Source organism: Hyla sarda, chromosome 4 (genome assembly GCF_029499605.1).
Source record: "Hyla sarda isolate aHylSar1 chromosome 4, aHylSar1.hap1, whole genome shotgun sequence".
Lineage (NCBI taxonomy): Eukaryota > Metazoa > Chordata > Amphibia > Anura > Hylidae > Hyla > Hyla sarda.
This window is the reverse complement of record NC_079192.1, coordinates 122991114-123009042: the sequence shown is the minus strand read 5'-3', so window position 1 is coordinate 123009042 and position 17929 is coordinate 122991114. Positions and strand designations below refer to the sequence as shown.

The 17929-nt window shown below is 41.7% G+C and overlaps 1 protein-coding gene across 5 annotated transcripts in view; it reads right to left on the bottom strand.

The window, feature by feature from the left end:
• Window positions 1-17929, bottom strand: part of ZNF710 (zinc finger protein 710) — a 156266-nt gene that overhangs the window by 134284 nt on the left and 4053 nt on the right. For all 5 annotated transcript variants that reach the window (XM_056571999.1, XM_056571990.1, XM_056572004.1 and 2 more), the window contains exon 2: window positions 10435-10502. The gene's annotated coding sequence lies outside the window, so the exon portion shown is untranslated. The remainder of the gene's footprint in view (window positions 1-10434; window positions 10503-17929) is intronic.

The following is a 17929-nucleotide window of genomic DNA, read 5'->3' as shown; positions in this document are numbered from 1 at the left end:
TGTGTATGACTTTTTGGTAAGGAATTTCTTAAAGAGAATCTGTCTTCAGAATCACCTGCACTAACCTGTTGGTACAGGCTTGTAGTGAGGGTGATACTGATGAAAATGATACTTACCACCACCAGATATGTTGCTCGGTTATAATTATCACCAGACATGGTGCGCTGAGGACGCTCTGAAGCCTCTGTGCACAGTGATATCACCACTGCCTCGTTCTCAGTCTGCCCGGCTAATGAATATTGATTAAAGCTCTGTCTGCTTGCTTGCTCCTATCCACAGCTATGGCTGCCGGGACAGGACCTATATGACTCTGTCATATGCAGAAGAATAGTAAATCAAATTTTAGCTGGCTAAATTCTAAGGATCCTATTATAGGGGGGTGATAACCAGCTGATATTGCCCTTTGTAATATGCCCAGCTCATCAGTCAGCTGATCGCATCTGTTAAGTTGGCTGAAAAACAAAATTCATCGGCTGTATGTCTCCCAATGTAAAAGGAAATGCACGTTAAGTAATGACGAAAGTAAAGGCATCATTACATGTGTGGTCTGATTAGATGCAGCGTCTTGCCACAATAGGGCATAAAAATCCTTCCCCCACTGCCCTTTATAAAGCTTCTCAAAGGCTCCTTTTAGGTAGTGTACCACTTGATGAAAGATTCTTGACTGGTATACATGTCTCCACAATGTGCTCAAGACATTTTGACAGACTTTGAAAAGGACCACATCAATGGACTGAGATAAGTAGGATGGTTTTTTTTTTTTATGAACTGCCTGCCATCTAGGCTGTTTTTGTCAAGCTGTTAGGGGTAAAGTGAGGAAACGCATACATGGTGAAGAAGCTTTAAACAGCCCAGACAGACCACCAGTAGAGAGGATCATTTGATCTGATAATATGCTCAAGCATGACCCAGAATTTGCATGCTCACTATCCAGACACAAATGTAACCTTCATTACACACCCATGTCTCAGCCTGGACCAAGCACTTGGTAGAAGGAAATTTGATGTTAAGGCTACCATTATTTGTCCTGCCATTGACAGCCAGCCACTGTCCCCTTCATTTGTAGTGGTGTTGTGAATAAGAAACCTAGACTTCTGTGGACTGGAACTGTATTGTCTTTAGTGACAAATCTAGGTTCTATTTGGGATCCATAAAACTTTGGTATGAGTATGAAGGCCTTGTGGTCAACACTTGAATGTTGCCTTTGCTATGGTGTGAAACATGGTCCCAACTGCTGATATAAAGATCTGGGGAGCCATTGCATATAACAGTCATCCCAACAGAGATATGTGAAGGGCATCCTAAGGCCTCATGTGTAGCCTCTCATGGCATGGTTTTCAGCTGACATTTTTCAGCAAAATAATGCTCACCCACAGACAGCAAGGGTTTCCCAGGAATGTCTGTGCTGCATTGCTACACTCCCTTGGCCTGCCTGTTCCCCAGATTTAATCGCCAATCAAGCATTTATGAAACCAAGTGGGTCACCAGCTTCAGCAACACTCAAGTATGCAGGATCTACAGGCCTAGTTGCAAAATCTGTGGGCACATGTGACGCAGGATGCAGAATGGAACCTGTATGCCTCCTTGCCCAACTGTATCTCATTCTGTGTCCAGGCAACAGATGGCTCAACAGAGTACTAGAGCCTTCTTTCTTCTCAGCTGTCAAGCTTTATGAAAAAAACTAAAACAAAAAACATATCCTTATTCTCAAATATTGTAATTACTTACATTTATCATCATTACATTCACACACTATATAATTACCTTCATTATAGTTTCATAGGATTCCAACAACTCCTTGTTGCTGTATTTTCTTTTTTGTCAATCAGGGTACAAGAGGGAAAAATGCATTATATATAATAAAAATTATATATAATATAAATATAATATAAAATTATATATAATAGATAAAATATTCTTTAACCGTTAGTAGTTTTTTTTTTTACATTTTTTGGGTTATCTTACTGTTTTTTTGGCAATGAACCTCTCTGTGTAAGAAACAGATACATATATTGAGATAATACAATTTGTAAATGTTGATTCCTACGCATGGATTTGTATTAGTAGTTTAAACACCTTTTATTATTTATTATACCCCATAAGGTATATAGAATTCACAAGACCAATTTAGGAGGCTTCTATACAGGTCTCATTTAGCTTGTGTGCTTTTATTTTTGAGGACATAAATAGTTTATGCTATTTGGGTCATCGCTAGTAATAACTTGCCTTAGCGCTGTTGTAGTTTTTCTGCTAAATAAAGTAAATATTGACTACTGACAATTGGAAGAGCCATGCCCAAAAGAAAACTACATTCTAAGACTGAAAAGTCGAAACCATCCTGAGTGATCTAAGACAATGATCAGTGCATTTCTACTTTCCTCTAAGCACTTAAGCAGCTATCTATGCTGTCATTATGCTAACATTAGTTCTGCAGAACCCTTTTATTTTATTTTTTCGCTGTCTAGTTCAGTGGTCTGCGGGGCAGTCCAGATAGCAGGGGTGGGGTAGTACCTATTGTATAGAACAAAATAGGATCCTTCTAGCACATTACAGCTCTATTCTCACTAGCTTTTGTGTCAAAGAATTCTGTGGATGGAGATGTCACAACGTGCATTCATGGAGATACTAGCAGCTAGCGGATTTATTAGGCTTCTCCTATTACAGTCATGGAACGGAACCTATGTGCTAATGACAAAAGCGTGTTTAGTATATTTGGACAATACAAAAGCCATTCCTGACATTAATTGAGACAGTGTTAGACATTCCCCCGTCGCAGCTCATACTGGCAGTGTAGTACATTATTGTTCCAATGCCAAATCATAGAACTACAAATTGTAAAGTGCTAGCACAAAATGTAATGAATGTTAATAAAATACAGCAAAAAAACAACAAAACAAAAACAGAATTAAATAATACATATGAAAGTGGTGGAAGACATAAAATACTAGTAAAATTCAATTAGCTTCACACATTGTGTATGTGTGATGGAATTCACATCAGAGGAGCCAACACAAATATGGACAGAACCTAAGTGAATGACATGACAGTCTCCTTTATAAAGAGCTTCTGCAACAACAGAGCGGTGCATTATGAGGTTTTCATCATGTAACTGTATGCTATACTGACAGTAACATTATAAACCCTCCTGAATTTTTATGGATGGTATAATACTTGGCATGCTGCCTAAAGCTTACTTGGTCTTGACTGGACTTTTATTTTCACATATAAGATTTGAAAATAAAAAAAATGATATATATATATATATATATATATATATATATATTTCTAGAGGGTTTGGAGGGCACTGCTTAAATTTTCCATGTGCCATATACTGTTAAGTATAGGAGGGTTACTGCGGTGTCAGTGGCCATAGCTGCCTAAATTTCATTTCCCTGCCGGGGTGCTAAGTGATCAGAAAGCTAGTGCATTTATGTACTGAAAAAGGAGAAAACTCACTTGCACTCACCGGTCCAGTGGAGGTTAATATACCGGATGATCCGTTGCGCTGGGAGATTGCTGGAGGAGGGTGCTCAGAGGCTAACAGCCATTTTCGCACACCGCCGTGCGCACGGCGGTGTGCGAAAACGTCTGTTAGCCTCTAAGCACCCTCATGAATTTTCTCCTTTTTCAGTACACACACACATATTATATATATTATATATATATATATATATATATATATATATATATATATATATATATATACACACACACACACACACATTCCTTATTATTGGGTGAGGCCAGTTCGTCTACTTACTTCATTATAGAATACATTTCTAAAAACATTTCTGTGTTTTCTTGTCTCTCTGCCAGACGTTATTAACCAGAAATATTTCATTATCAGATGTGGATGGTCCCTGCATTTTTATTTTAAAGATTATCATTACCACAAAGTGTTTTGCCCTGAACCACCTGTTGCGGGATACTGCAAATATGACACATTGACACGTCAGTTCCATGCTAAGAAAACATTAAGCACAACTTGTTAATTGGTTTATCATGTCTGGCACACCACATGTTACAGTGTACTGTCTATGCGCAAGTGCGCGCCATACCAAATAACATCATTAAGTGTTAGAAGAAGCAATATACTATAAACTAAAAATATGACTTGTACCAAAAGCTATCCAATGTAACTTGTTATACTTTCATAAGCAAGGCTTTGACTAAATATATTACTGGCTTTTTAAAATCTTAAAGAGTACCTGTCATAATCTTGATAATTTTTTTAATCCTCCCAGTTGATTTTTGATTTTTTTAGTTTTCTACCTTGATATTGTGCTGTAAATTCTGCTCAGTTGCAGTCAGCTCCCAGACAGACTGGGAAGGGCATTTCCCAGCAGAAGTGGCATCATCTGAAGCCCTGCAGGGGAGAACTTCCTCCCTTACTCTGCTATGCTGCTCTGAACACACAGCCTAAAGCAGTTCAGTGTGTGATGTGCTGTGATTGGCTGAGACCGCACACCTCCCCCCCCCCCCCCCTCAGCTCTGTGCACTGAACTCTACAGTCTGCTCAGATTGGCCCAGCAGCTGCAAAAGGAGCAGAGTTATCCAGCACTATACACTGAAGGCATCATGACTCTACAGCAGTTTTTCCCAACCAGGGTGCCTCCAGCTGTTGCAAAACTACAATCAGGCTGTCCATGCTAGTGTTGAGCACGAATTTTCGGAATGGAAATTTTTATCGCGAATATCGGCACTTCGAATATTAAGAATATAGTGCTATATATTCCTAATGACGAATATTTATTTATTTATTTTTTTTCACATGCAAATTTTTATGCAAATTTTCCATGCAAATTTTCACATGAAAAAAAAAAAAAAGTGAACATAGCGAATTTTGCGAACATAGGATGTATAATCGTCAATATATTCTCGAAATATTGCAAATTCGAATATGGCCCCTGCCGCTCATCACTAGTCCAGGCACACTGGGAGTTGTAGTTTTGCAACAGCTGGAGGCACCCTGGTTGGGAAACCCTGATCTAAAGTCTAGCTCAGCTCAAAGGAAAAGGGAGCAGAAATATTTAGCTCTATACACTGTGCGGCATTTTCTTGAATTTTGCCTTTGCCGGGCTGCTGCAGAAGACAATCTGCTAACAGGACTGCAGGCATGACCAGAACCCCTGGTGGCCAGACTTTTAAGGGTTAATTTAAATGATAAAGTTTCAAAATGTTTTCAGAAGTATATTAGAAAAGTCATTCAAATAGGCTAATCTACAATATATTACATTTTATTGATGGTGACAGGTACCATGTAAACAAACTCAGAGTGAGACAAAGGCAAAGAGAGACACAGAGACAGGGCTGCAAGATCTAGTAAGAAGTATAGTATAGCTGAGTATTGGAGTTTCCCACTCAGTACTGGCCCATAATGTACTCCATGCTGCTGCTACTCCTGAGGGAAAGCTATAGAGATATGAAGGAGCAGGACTCCCTCTAATGTGTGTGCAGTGTATTGGACACATTGCATGATAGATCATAACAGCTTGTCTTCGCCTACTTGCTCACACACAACTGAAAATTATAGATGTAGCCTCTAAAAAGGAAAACTAGGTAAAAATACCATAGACATGTCAACTAATGTAGAGGACACGTCTCTTTTCCTGAAAACCACGCCCATTTTGTAGTTTGCTTTTTTCTAACTGAGTGTTTCTGATTCTGTCGGGTTTTTTCTGTCGCACATTCGGAATTAACACAGAATTTAGGCGCACAACCCGACAAAAAGAGTCGGAATGCTGTTAGTAATTGAGGGCCAATATGTTTTTATGCATGCTCTGTTATAGGATAACATCTTGTTCACTAGCACTACCCCCAATAAACAGGGTTATAGTGCGGGTGAACCTGATTAATAAAGAGGTATTACTGTATACATTCACCATTGCTGACAACCCCTTCACAATGGAGACGGAGACGATATACAGAGCTTTTTTGCGTTTGTCTCCCTCTGCTCTCATATGCCCGCCCACCTCATAAATATTCATAGTGCAAAGTGGGCGGGCATATGAGTGCAGAAGGGGACGGAGGCAGGGAAGCTCTGAATACCGACTCCCACCTCCATTGCACAGGGGATATTAGCAATGGTGCCTGTATACAGCTGGGATCCCCATAACCGGACGACCGATTGGGGTGAGTTATACTTCTTTTTAATCAGGTTCACACACATTATAACCCTGTTTATTGGGTTTAGTGTGAGTGAACAAGGTCTCCGTTTCCCTGTAAGGAATCTGCCGCATGCTGCACTGGGGTAGAGACAGTAGTGCCATGCATAGATTGCACCAATATTAATTAATCTCTACAGGGATCTGGACTTTGATGCAGGCACTTTCCAGGTTACAACCATCAGAATAATCTATGTTGGCAACAGCTGGCGATTGAACACTTGACATCTTGGCACTTCACATACTGGTCAGGCCAATAATGATTGTAGGTGGATCCCTGGAAGAAATGCTTCCTTCCTTTAAAGGGGTACTCCACTGGAAAACATTTTTTTTTTTAATCAACTGGTGCCAGAAAGTTAAACAGATTTGTAAATTACTTCTATTTACAAATCCTAATCCTTCCAGTACTTATCAGCTGCTGTATGCTCCCGAGGGTGTTCTTTTCTTTTTGAATTTCTTTCCAGTCTGACCACAGTGCTCTCTGCTGATGCCTCTGTCCATGTCAGGAACTGTCCGGAGCAGTATAGGTTTGCAATGGGGATTTTCTCCTGCTCTGGACAGTTCCTGACATGGACAGAGATGTCAGCAGAGAGCACTGTGGTCAGACAGAAAAGAAATTCAAAAAGAAAAGAACTTCATGTGGATCATACAGCAGCTGATGAGTACTGGAAGGATTAAGATTTTTAAATAGAAGTCATTTACAAATCTGTTAAACTTTCTGTCACCAGCTGATTAAAAAAAAAAATTATAAGAATGTTTTCCACCAGAGTACCCCTTTAAAAGGTACCTGTCATTTGGGTAAACACTTACCGTATTTTTCGTCCTATAGGACGCACCGGCGTATAAGACGCACCCAATTTATAGGTGCAAAATCTAAAAAAAATTAAGATTTTGAACCCAATAGTGGTCTTCAATCTGCGGACCTCCAGATGTTGCAAAACTACAACTCCCAGCATGCACGGACAGCCGTTGGCTGTCCGGGCATGCTGGGAGTTGTAGTTTTGCAACATCTGGAGGTCCGCAGATTGAAGACCACTGCATAGGAGGTAATACTTACGTGTCCCCGCCGCTCCGGACCCGTCACCGCTGCCCTGGATGTCGCTCCATCGCTGTCGCTCCGGAATGTTTCTGCTGCCGGCCGGGTATCCTTGCTCTCCGTCGCCGCCATCACGTCGTTACGTACGCGACGACGTGATGACGATGAAGGAGAGCGCCGGCCATACAGGGGATCCCTGAATGGAGAAGACACCGAGGAGGCAGGTAAGGTCCCTCCCGGTGTCCTGTAAGCACTAACCCGGCTATTCAGTCGGGCTGTTCGGGACCACCGCAGTGAAACCGCGGCGGTCCCGAACAGCCCGACTGAACAGCCGGGTTAGTGTCACTTTCCCTTCAGACGCGGCGGTCAGCTTTGATCGCTGCGTCTGAAGGGTTAATACAGGACATCACCGCGATCGGTGATGTCCTGTATCAGCCGCGGGTCCCGGCCGTTGATGGCCGCAGGGACCGCCGCGATAGGGGTGTATTCGCCGTATAAGACGCACCGACTTCTTCCCCCCAGTTTTGGGGAAGAAAAAGTGTGTCTTATACGGCGAAAAATACGGTAATATTATGTAAAATGTGCCATATCATTAAACTTTCTAACATAGCTCATAAAAAAATCAGTATGTGTGTGTATATCTTCCAAGTACTAAGACAACACAAGAGCAAACAGCTGTCAACAACTAGATTAGATTTCACCATGCCACAATTTATAGGATATCTTGCTTTTAAGTTAAAAGTAATGACAGCTGACAGAAGATCCTTCTGTCTTGAGGAAGTCAAGGTTGCATGCAGGGATGACTGAGGCAATAGCAACATTGCACCTATTATTTTGCTGTTACGGCAGGCTAAGCGCTTTGTGGTAGGATAATGAGGGTCATTAGATCAATGATCACTCAGACTTGTCCATGTCATCTTAATGAACAGACAAGTGATGATAGCGATACAGGTCAGATGAGCATTATGGAGATAAAACAGAAGATCAGAAAAGCGTAGAATTTGGAAATTCATATTTTTTACACCAGTTATGAGCATCTTCGGCTGATTGTACTTGCTGTGGTACGGCCAATTAAAATGTCATATATGCACATGTGTGAAAATGGTACAATAAGAAATCTTATCATATGGTTGTAAGGTATGTTGCCAAATCTGGTCTTTAACCACCAAAACAACCTCTGGAAAAATATTATGGGAACACCAAAGAGGATGTTCATGCACCTGTTTTACTTTGTAGCAAATACATAACTGACACAAAGCAATGTTTAAAGGGGTACTCCACCCCTAGACATCTTATCCCCTATCCAAAAGCTGGGACCCCCACGATCTATGTGCAGAACCCGGTGTTCGTTTAGAATGCTGGGTGCGGGAGGAGGGGGTCGTGACGCCCCTTGTTATGTCATGTCAAGTCACACACCCTCAATGCAAGTCTATGGGAGGGGGCGTGACGGCTGTCACGCCCCCTCCCATAGACTTGCATTGAGGGGGCGAGATGTCACGACACGAGGGGCGTGGCCATGATGCCACGACCCACCGTTTGAAAGTGTTCCGAACGCCGGGGCAGTGGACTACCCCTTTAACAGCTGAACTAGCTGAACCATGCCTCAAACAAATAAACGGAAAATGTTTAAATGATGACAGAAAAAAAAAAACATAGAAATTCTCATTGTTAAGACTATGTTGCAATTCCAAAATAAATTGTCCCCGATTTACTATTGTACACCGGACCTATTTTGTCAGGTTGTGTGCCAGAATTTGGCGCATTGCAACACAAATTGTGTCTGTGCCAGAATTTGCGACCAAATTCAAACACTCTCAAAAAAGGGGCATGGCATTTTCCAGACATTTTCAAAAAAGCTCAAAATATTTACTAAGGTTTCCACGGAAAATGTGGTGGATTTGAGCTCTGGAAAACTCCACAGATCAGAGCATGTGTAAGAAAAGGTAAAACGTAGGGAAATATTAGTAAATACCATGGAAAAATACCTGTCAGGAATCAAAACCTACAAAGAAACTACACTCCACTCTTAGTAAATCAGGACTATTATGCCACATGTATAAAAATACAAACTAGTCTGCAGTTTAAGGCTGGGTCCACACTACGTTTTGTCCCATACGGGAGCGCATACGGCAGGAGGGAGCTAAAAGCTCGCGCTCCCGTATGTGACCGTATGCGCTCCCGTATGTCATTCACTTCAATGAGCCGACCGGAGTGAAACGTTCGGTCCGGTCGGCTCATTTTTGCGCCGTATGCGCTTTTACAACCGGACCTAAAACCGTGGTCAACCACGGTTTTAGGTCCGGTTGTAAAAGCGCATACGGCGCAAAAATGAGCCGACCGGACCGAACGTTTCACTCCGGTCGGCTCATTGAAGTGAATGACATACGGGAGCGCATACGGTCACATACGGGAGCGCGAGGTTTTAGCTCCCTCCTGCCGTATGCGCTCCCGTATGGGACAAAACGTAGTGTGGACCCAGCCTAAGCCAGTTTCATACAAATGTAACAAAGGTGCATTTCTGCGTCCTTATTACAGCTGTTGGGCGACTTTAGGTCTAGTGACCAGAACTGGAAGCATCATCAGGTCAGTTCAGGACTTGCAGCCTTTAGAAGGACACTGAAATAAGCCTGTACACTTACTGGCCACTTTATTAGGTTCAATTGCTTAAATAGCAAATCAGTGGAAACTCAATGCATTTAGGCATTTAGATGTGGTCAAAACAACTTGCTATTCAAACCAAGTATCAGAATAGCGAAGAAAAGGCATTTACGTTAGTTTTAACACTGCAGTGAGCCACAGTTATGTAAACGAAAATGCCTTGTTGATGTCAAAGGTCAGAGGAGAATAGGCAGACTGGTTCAAGGTGACAGAAAGGCAACAGTAACTCTAATAACCACTGGTCACAGCCAAGGTATGTAGAATGCCATCTCTGAACGCACAACACGTGTACCTAGAAGCAGATATGCTACAGCAGAAAAAGACCACACCGGGTGCCTCTCCTGTCAGTTAAGAACAGGCCACTGAGGCTACAAATCGCACAGGGTCACCAAAGTTGGACAATAGAAGACTGAAAGACCATTGCCTTGTCTGATGAGTTTCGATTCCAGCTGCATGTATCCATCCTGCCTTGTATGAATGGGTTCAGGCTGGTGGTGTAATGATATGGGGGACATTTTCTTGGCACACTTTGGGCCCCTTAGTACTAATTGAGCATCATTTAACACAACAGCTTACCTAAATATTGATGCTGACCATGTCCATCTCATTATGACCACAGTGTTCACATCTTCTGATGGCTATTCCTGCAAGATAATGCATTATGTCACAAAGCGGATATCATTTCAACTAGTTCCTTGAACATAACAATACATTCGCTGTACTCCAATGGCCACCACAGTCACCAGATCTCAATCCAATCGAGTACCTTTGGGATGTGGTGGAACAGGAGATTCACATTATAGATGCGGACAAATCTGCAGCACCTGTGTGATGCCATCATGTCCATATAGACCAAACGCTCTGAGAAATGTTTCCAGCACCTTATAGAAAGTATGCCACAAAGAATGAAGACAGTTCTGAAGGCAAATGGGGGGTCCAACCTGGTATTAGCAAGGTGTACCTAATAAAGTGGCAAGTTAGTGTTTTGTGTTAGTGTGGAACTGGCCTAAAAGAAAATTTACAGAACCTAGCAAGCTGTTGAGCTTGGCTATTTAAAAAGTAAAAATGGCCTCAACAAAATATTTAAGAATCTAAACATAGGAAAGGATTATAAAACTCTTAACTTAAAACGTAAGTTCAACTTTCAATGTAAAAATGTGGTGCAAGTTAAATAAAAAAGGAAAGGTTATAAAAGGAATACATATGGGTAAACCAATGAAGGTGTCAAAGCAATATAGCTTTTAAATAGAAAAAATATACAATAATAATATCATCTAAAAAGGTGTATAAACCACACCAAGAATGTGAGACCCCCCAAAAAAAGAAAGTAAAACTGACTGCAATATATGGTTAAAAATATATTTTTTTTAATTCTTTTTTATTAAAAAGCATCCATACAGAATCAAATATATTAAGGGTATAAATACGATTAAAAAGATAAAAAACAAGATGGGTACTGGGGTGAAAAATCCTGTGTGACCAGAGGATAAAAAGTAGTAGTATATAATGTATAATGGATAGCGCACAGAGCCTGGTTGTGCTATTATAAAGTGCTTGTGCTGACAAAGGTGCAGTGGGATACACCCAATTAATAATATCCAAAACCAATGCTAAGTAGATAAATCAAATGCCACACTGTGAGATAAGTGCATAACAAATAATCAATAAATTAGATTCAATACTGTGCCAAGTTATTAAATAAATAAAAAAACAAGTGATATACATAGAACGTGCAAGAGCCAAAGAAAGGCAAAAGTGACTATGCAACTAGCAGCAATTACCATAAGAATAGCAATGGATATAATATAGTAACAATGGGTAAGATAAAGAGAAAAAGACAGGCTCATGCAATGGTCACAGGACTCACCCCAGCACCACACCTCCGATGCGTTTCACCTGGAGCAGCTTTGTCTAGGAGTGGTGTGGACTGGGATGACCGTGATATATACACCAGATGTGTGCCAATAGGGGAACGGGAAACACACCTGGTCCGCAGCAAGGTGGAGAGTGGAGACCGAAAATGGCGTGAGACGCGGCTAGTCATGTAGGTGCATCTCTCGCAGTCCCGTGGTCGGGGTATCGCGAGAGGAGCTGTGTTGTATACTAGAGAACGCCAATTACATAACTCCATAATGGGGCTAAGGAAAAATTGGCTGCCGCATGTGCTGTTGAACAAAAGAGGCCGCAATGATCGTGGCCAAACAAAGATGACCAACAATCGTAGTAGGAGGTAGATGAAATACATAAACTGGACATATACAGAACTAAGGGGACAGTATACAGTCATGGCCATAAATGTTGGCACCCCTTAAATTTTTCTAGAAAATTAAGTATTTCTCACAGAAAATATTGCAGTAACACATGTTTTGCTATACACATGTTTATTCCCGTTGTAAGTATTGGAACTAAACCCAAAAAGGAAGCAGAAAAACAAGGAACTCCAGCTCAGTATGCCATCTTTATTCACTGGACGCTACACGGATCGCACCATGCTCGTGTCGTGGGCATGGGGTGAGCTGATTCACATATGCTTCTTGCTAAACCAAAAAAGGGAGGAAAAAAAAATTGGGCATAATGTCAAACCAAACTCCAAAAATGTCCTGGACAAAATGATTGGCACCCTTAACTTAATATTTGGTTGCACACCCTTTGGAAAAAGTAACTGAAATCAGTTGCTTCCTATAACCATCAATAAGCTTCTTACACCTCTCAGCTGGAATGTTGGCACACTCTTCCTTTGCAAACTTCTCCAGGTCTCTCTTATTTATTTTACTAGAGAGTTCTGAAGTGGCCAGCAATGAGTCCAGATCTAAATCCCACTTGTGGAAAGATCTTAAAATTGCTGTTGGGAAAAGGCGGCCTGCCTTTTCCCAACAGCAATTTTAAGATCTTTCCACAGGTGGGATTTAGATCTGGACTCATTGCTGGCCACTTCAGAACTCTCCAGTGCTTTGTTGCCATGCATTTCTGAGTGCTTTTTGACATATATGTTGGGTCATTGTCCTGCTAGAAGACCCAAGATCTCAGACGAAACCCAGCTTTCTGACACTGGGCTGTACAGTGCGACCCAAAATCTGTTGGTTATTCTCAGATTTCATGATGTCTTGCACACATTCAAGGCACCCAGTGCAGAGGCAGCAAAACAACCCCAAAACATCATTGAACCTCCACCATATTTCACTGTAGGTACTGTGTTCTTTTCTTTGTAGGCCTCATTCCGTTTTCGGTAAACAGTGGAATGATGTGCTTTACCAAAAAGCTCTATCTTGGTCTCATCTGTCCACAAGACGTTTCCCCAGAAGGATTTTGGCTTACTCAAGTTCATTTTCGCAAAATGTAGTCTTGCTTTTTTATGTCTCTGTGTCAGCAGTGGGGTCCTCCTGGTTCTCCTGCCATAGCGTTTAATTTTATTTAAATGCTGCAGGACAGCTTGAATATCTTTGAAACTTGTTTGGGGCTGCTTATCCACCATCCAGACTATCCTACGTTGACACCTTTCATCAATTTTTCTCTTCCGTCCATGCCCAGGGAGATTAGCTACAGTGCCATGGGTTGCAAACTTCTTGATAATGTGGCGCACTGTGGACAAAGGCAAATCTAGATATCTGGAGATGGACTTGGAACCTTGAGATTGTTCATATTTTTCCACAATTTGGGTTCTCAAGTCCTCAGACAGTTCTTTTCTCCTCTTTCTATTGCCGATGCTTAGTGTGGCACACACAGACACTCAATCCAAAGACTAAGTGAGCTCCTCTCCTTTTTATCTGCTTTCAGGAGTGATTTTTATATTACCCACACCTGTTACTTGCCCCAGGTGAGTTTAAAGGAGCATCACGTGCGTGAAACAATCTTATTTGTCCACAATTTTGAAAGGGTGGCAATAATTTTGTCCAGCCCATTTTTGGAGTTTAGGAAATAACGGCAGTGGGTGTGCTCAATCTGTCAGATCGTCCGAAAATCCAGTACAGTGTAGACCCCTAATGATTACACCAGGGTCTTTGGCAAGCAAAAATAATTTGACAAGCAATAAATATTAATGAAGAGGGAGTGTACTGGTTCTCAAGTACATAAGAATATGTGCAGACGAGGATGCAACCGTGACTGAAAATTTAGAATAAAAATAAATATGTATGTTGTAAAGCCTAAAACGCCCAAAAGTATTTAGGTAGTGAAATCTAAGGGTTTTTAAATGGTGGTTTATTGAGATATTTAAAATAATGGTACAATAATGATACAATAAAACCAAAGTGGATGCCGGCAATACACTTTGGTAGGTGACAAAATAGGTGTGATAAAAATAGTAAATAAAGCTAATAAAGCTATAGTAAAAGCATTTAAAATAGTTCAAAATTCTCAAAACTGACAGCCAATCACTTCCAAATTACTGTCCAAGGCTTGCATAGATGGTAATCCACAGAGTATACACTGTCATAAATGGAAAGTTACAGTTTGTGCAGGGTCAGAAGAGCACTGTGGAATTGTGCCCACTCTTGCAGCGCTGCTGCTGTGTGTGCTGATGTGTGCACTTGTACAGACTCTGCTGACACGTAGGATGGATGAGGATACTGTGTGATGAGAGAAGTGCTGGAGTCCCGAATGTGCGGACCACTTTGGCAAATTATTAATGGTGGGTGAGAACTGTAGCGCAACTCGGCGGTTGGCAAAAAAGGCAATTGGTCGGTTCACCCACCCACCCTTATGACAGGGAGAAGGACGTCCACGATCTTCAGGTCCCAATGTGCGGCGGCGGTGCTCTAGCTTCAAACGGGGGAGAGTGCCCTCAGACAGACAAGCCCCGATGACGAGCAGTGTCCTGGCTTGTCTTGTTTTGTGGGTCCTCGTGGAGTAGTGCGCACTTTGATGATGTGCAGGGTGGTAGGTGATCCATTGACAAGCTGTGGCAGGCTTGTTAGAACGGCTCAATGGAAGTGTTGCACAGAATGTATGCAATAGAGCAAGGAAATGAAAAGGAGAGCACTACTGTATAATTGCCACTTCAACACAAAGGATACGTATGCGGATGCAAATAGAAGTCCCGTGAAAAACTTGACACCTGCGGGGTGCACGCAATAAAGCTGCAGTAAATAGCAATAACACAACAAGAACAATAGCATGCACTCACTGCAAGGAATGTGTCAAGGCATCCGGAGATACGGGTTCCCGGGGCAACATGAGACAGGTACCGAAGCGCTCAGAGGCTACGCCGGTCGTTTCACGCGACTATGCGCGCTGCATCTTTTGTATCATGTGACTGAAAAGGTAACCATGGCAGCGATTAAACAATGATGCTCGGCTTATGCAACGGAATAAGAAGTTGTGCATAAAGAAAAATAAAGTTAAGGAAAAATGCAATTCAGAAGCAAACTGAGATAGACCACTATATAATGACATAAGAATATTCAAATTGTATGCAGAAACAGGGACATGTCAGTATGATCGTTAAAGCCTAGGGGACCTTGGGCATTGCACCTTATAATCCAGCAGGTCTCTCTCTGCAACAGCAGAGAGAGCCTGTCACCTCCTTTTTGTGTTTGTGTCACGCGTTCAAGGCCTCCGGAAGTGTGGCACAGGTTCAGTTAGTCAAACGCATTTCAGGTCTTGTTGGCTCTTCCTCAGTGATGCATCTTACTATTTTTATCACACCTTGTTTGTCACCTACCAAAGTGGATTGCCGGCATCCAATTTGGTTTTATTGTATCATTATTGTACCATTATTTTAAATATCTCAATAAACCACCATTTAGAAACCCTTAGTTTTCACTACCTATATACTTTTGGGTGTTTTAGGCTTCACATCATACATATTTATGTTTATTCTACATTCTCAGTCACGGTTGCATCCACGTCTGCACATATTCTTGTGTCCTTGAGAACCAGTACACTCCCTCTTCATTAACATTTTTGGAGTTTGGTGACATTATGTCCAATTTGCTTTTTTTCCTCCCTTTTTTGGTTTAGTCCCAATACGCTCAAAGGGAACAAACATGTGTTACTGCAATCCTTTTCTGTGAGAAATACTTCATCTTCTTGAAAAATTTCAGGGGTGCCAACATTTACGGCCATGACTGTATAAGCCCAGGCAAATGGGTAAAAATAACTTGATTTACACAGACAATGATAAATTCCCCCTATGGACATATTTGCACAACATATTGTTACTTGAATGCAAAATAAGCATCTGTTTAAATAATCTTCATTAAAACTTTCCTACCATTTATCTTACACAGAAGGGGAGAGATTTTTCAACATCAGTGCAGAAGAAAAGTTGCTGAGTTTCCCATAGCAACCCGTCAGTTCGCTTCATTTATTATTTATTTTATTTTTTTAAAGGCCTCTGAAAAATAAATGAAGCAATCTAAATGGTGTCTATGGGCAATTGGTCAACTTTTCCTCTGCACAGGTTTTAATAAATCTTCCATTTAATGCTTATACAGAGTGTGCATGAACATTAAAGGCAACCTAGCAGTAGTTTCAAACAGAGATTGAGTAGGATCAAAACAAAAGTCAACTGGTCAACTTTTCCTCTGCAGAGGTTTTGATAAATCTCCCCTTAGTGTTGTCACTACAGAAGACCTGGCACCAATAATCTGACAAATGTTCTGACTCAGTTTTTCCCGAATGCTTTCACTAATGGTAAAGGGTCTACAATGGACCCAAATATAAGGACCAGTCAGAGTGATCAACAAATCTCTATGAGTGTCTGAATGTGAAAAGTCTGTAGCCCCACCTTCTGGCCAAATATGATAGTTCGTTGTTGCGTGTGTTGTACGCACAAACTACAGTATCTGCAGGACCAGATCACAATCGGTACAAAGAAACCCTAGTTTTGGCCACCAGTGTTTTAAGAAGCATCTGTATGACACATGTATGTGACCTGTCTGTGGTCACCAGTATGAAACATGTATGTGACCTGTCTGTGGTCACCAGTATGAAACATGTATGTGACCTGTCTGTGGTCACCAGTATGAAACATGTATGTGACCTATCTGCAGTCACCTGTATGACACCTATCTGCAGTCACCTGTATGACACATGTATGTCAGCTATCTGCAGTCACCTGTATGACACATGTCACCTATCTGCAGTCACCTGTATGACACATGTATGTCACCTGTCTGCTGTCACCTGTTTGACACCTATCTGCAGTCACCTGTATGACACATGTATGTCAGCTATCTGCAGTCACCTGTATGACACATGTCACCTATCTGCAGTCACCTGTATGACACATGTATGTCACCTGTCTGCTGTCACCTGTTTGACACCTATCTGCAGTCACCTGTATGACACATGTATGTCACCTATCTGCAGTCACCTGTATGACACATGTATGTCACCTGTCTGCTGTCACCTGTATGACACCTATCTGCAGTCACCTGTATGACACATGTATGTCACCTGTCCGCAGTCACCTGTATAACACATGTATGACACCTATCTGCCATCACCTGTATGACACAAGTATGTCACCTCTCCGCAGTCACCTGTATGACACAAGTATGTCACCTATACACAGTCAACTGTATGACACATGTATATTACCTATCTGCAGTCACCTGTATGACACATGTATGACACCTATCTGCCATCACCTGTATGACACAAGTATGTCACCTCTCCGCAGTCACCTGTATGACACAAGTATGTCACCTATACACAGTCAACTGTATGACACATGTATATTACCTATCTGCAGTCACCTGTATGACACATGCATGCCACCTGTCCACAGTCATCTGCATGACACCTATCTGCAGTCACCTGCATGACACATGTATGTCACCTATCTGCAGTCACCTGTATGACACATGTATGTCACCTATCTGCAGTCACCTGTATGACACATGTATGTCACCTATCTGCAGTCAACTGTATGACACATGTATGTCACCTGTCCGCAGTCACCTTTATGACACATGTATGTCACCTGTCTGCTGTCACCTGTATGACACCTATCTGCAGTCACCTGTATGACACATGTATGTCACCTGTCCGCAGTCACCTGTATGACACATGTATGACACCTATCTGCCATCACCTGTATGACACAAGTATGTCACCTCTCCGCAGT